The sequence below is a fragment of the Chenopodium album genome, chromosome 4, assembly GCF_948465745.1.
Source record: "Chenopodium album chromosome 4, dcCheAlbu1.1, whole genome shotgun sequence".
In the NCBI taxonomy this organism is placed as follows: Eukaryota; Viridiplantae; Streptophyta; class Magnoliopsida; order Caryophyllales; family Amaranthaceae; genus Chenopodium; species Chenopodium album.
The window spans coordinates 57,321,652-57,324,530 of record NC_137837.1 but is presented as its reverse complement, the minus strand read 5'-3'; the positions used below and the strand labels follow the sequence as shown (position 1 = coordinate 57,324,530).

Genomic DNA, 2,879 nt, shown 5'->3' with positions numbered 1-2,879 from the left:
TGGTTCTTCTGGCTAGCATTGGGATGATAATATTTTTGCTGCTGTTGCTGTGGCGCCTGTGGTTCTTGTGGTGGTTGATTTTGAACATTAGTGCTCCGGTAAGAAAGGTATGGATGATTCCGATACCCAGGATTGTAGGTGTTGGAGTATGGGTTATTCTGCCTATAAGCTTGGAAGGCATTAACTTGCTCCACGGAACTCCTGCAATCTTGCTCCCAATGACCTACAATACCACAATTTTCATAGAAAGCCTCATTAGAATTATTATTAATTGCAGAAACATTAGCTACATTAGCAGTTCTCAGATTATCTAATTTTTGGCAAATAGAGGTTAGTTGAGCTTGCAAAAAGGATACAGAGTCGACACTATGCTTCCCCTTGTTAGCAAATCCTCTGGGATTCCCATATTGGGAATTGTGTATCGCCATATCTTCAATAACCTGACCTGCATCATCAACATTAAGATTCATGAATCTCCCACTAGCTGCAGAGTCTAAAATTATTCTAGAGGAATTTCCAGTGCCGTTATAAAAGGCTTGGATTAACTGCCATTGCGCTAAATTATGGTGAGGGATTCTCTTTGTAAGTCCTTGAACCTCTCCCAAGCCTCATATAAAGACTCATCGGCTTCTTGGGAAAAGTTCTGAATTGCACTCCGTAGTACTACTGTTCTCTCTGCAGGATAATACTTGTTATAAAAATTCAAAACAAGAGTTTCCCAGTCAGTTATACCAAGTGTAGTTCTATTTAAGCCATTAAACCACAATTTAGCTTTTCCAGTTAAAGAGAAGGGAAAAAGAATCTCCCTGATTTGGTCTTGAGTGACCCCGGCTTGCCTGATGGTGTTGCAATATTGACAATAGTCGGCAATGTGAAGATTCGGGTCTTCACCCTTGGCTCCACTGAATTGCTTCCTCTCTATCATCGTTATAAATTGAGGTTTGATTTCGAATTGAACCCCATCAAGAGCCGGAGTAGGGGTGAGATGTGGAAAATCCGTAAGCTTTGGTTGTGAATAATCACTAAGCTTCTTTGGAGCCGTCACCTCTGATTCTGCGTCTGATGATGCCTTTAAATCGCTGGAATCAGTTGGAGGATCGCGGTGATTATTATTATTATCACCAGAATCCGCCAGGATTTGCTTATAGAAATTTTTCTGTCTATGGAAGGAACGTTCGATCTCAGGATCGAATGGGATATAATCTGATCTAGAACACCTGGGCATAAACAAAAACTAGAAGCAAATGTGAGATTTGTCTCAGAGAACTATCGCTCTCTGAGACAAAAAGGGAAATAATCTAGACTACAAAAACAATCAGAAATAAAAATAAAACCGTTTCCCCGACAACGGCGCCAAATTTTGACAGGGTAAAGTCGTATCCCCTAATAAAAAATAATTACCTAAATCTCTAACTAAAGTAGATAGGGAAGTAGGGTCGAACTCCACAGGGAAACAGGTCTTTTTAATTCTTATTAATTATTATAATCTAAATTATCTAAGTAACCAATAATTTTAGGTATGAATTCTATACTACGAAGAATAAGTTTAGGGAGAAAAGAAACAATAATAAGGAAGCCTCGGGTCACAGGTTCACCAATAATTAATATTCCGGGATAGAACGAAGTAACTAATAATTAACAATGCACAGATAACATGATTAACAGGCTCTCGCAATTTATTAGACCTAAGTTCCTATTAAAAATAGCCTTTAACATTAAATTAACATATGCTCGATTCATCAATTCAATATTGCTAAACATTCACAATCAAATTACATCTGCTCGATTCATAATCTAATTGCAAAGAATTAAAACAATTCAATAGGAAATTATCATGCAATATCAAATATCAATAATAACAAACTATCCCTTCATATTAATTATGGATCCCCATAAACCCTAGAATGGAACTACTCACTAATCATCATAACTAAGCCAATCAAGTAAATAATTAAAAGCATAATCAAGAAAGCAATTAAAATAGCTGAAATTAAAAGGGAAGAAATTGTACCAAAAATAAATCTGGAATTAAAGGAAGTATTAAGAACAAAAGTTTAGAGAGAATTTAAGAGAGAGAAAATACTAAGTAGAGAGAGAAAGTCTAAGAAAGAAGGTAAGCTAATAATTCCGTACATAATCGTATTTAAACCTTTCCTAAAACAAGAATTAAAACTAAACTAATCAGCTACTAAGAAAAACACGCGCCCGATCGGGCCCGCCTTTTCACTCTGCCCTTGCTTGGTATGCTGCGCCCGATCGAGCCTACGCTCACCCGATCGGGCGTGCTTCTTCCTTGAGGATTGCTTATGCGTGCACTCGCCCGATCGGGCCCAGCTTCTTCTCTGAGGCTTGGATTTCGATTGGGCTCGATTCCTCGACCCAATCTGGATTTTCTCATTGGGTCTTGATTAATTGATCCAATAGCCTCGGTATCACATACCGAGCCCTTAATCACCGGCTCTCACCGAGCTTCCGTAGTCGATCCATAAAGCCCGGAAAAATGCACCAAGAGTGCAATTTCCTGTAAAATACAACTAAAACTACGAAAACACTAGAACACACAAATTAGTAATAAAAGTGGCCCGAAAGAGCCAAAAACACTACTAATAACGACCAAGGGACGGGGGTAAAACACTATATAAAATGGACATATCAATACACTACTACAAAAAAACTCCTAATAAGGCGGACTTTTTAGAGTCACCTATACATAAGGTGCGACTTATTAACTTATTGAGTTGCCTCATACTTATTTGGCGACTTGTTAAGTTGGGGTTAAAATCAACAAAGCACCTAACGAGTCACCTAATATATATGAGGTGACTTGATAGGCTAACAAGTCGCCCCATATATGCATGCGACTTAATAACCTGACTTAT

General features: G+C 38.1%; 1 non-coding gene across 1 annotated transcript; it reads left to right on the top strand.

Moving 5' to 3' along the window:
• Positions 1 to 558: 558 nt before the first annotated feature.
• Positions 559 to 664, top strand: LOC145629810 (small nucleolar RNA R71). The gene has a single exon (XR_014111949.1). It is a non-coding gene; the product is annotated as a small nucleolar RNA R71 (small nucleolar RNA).
• Positions 665 to 2,879: the final 2,215 nt, after the last annotated feature.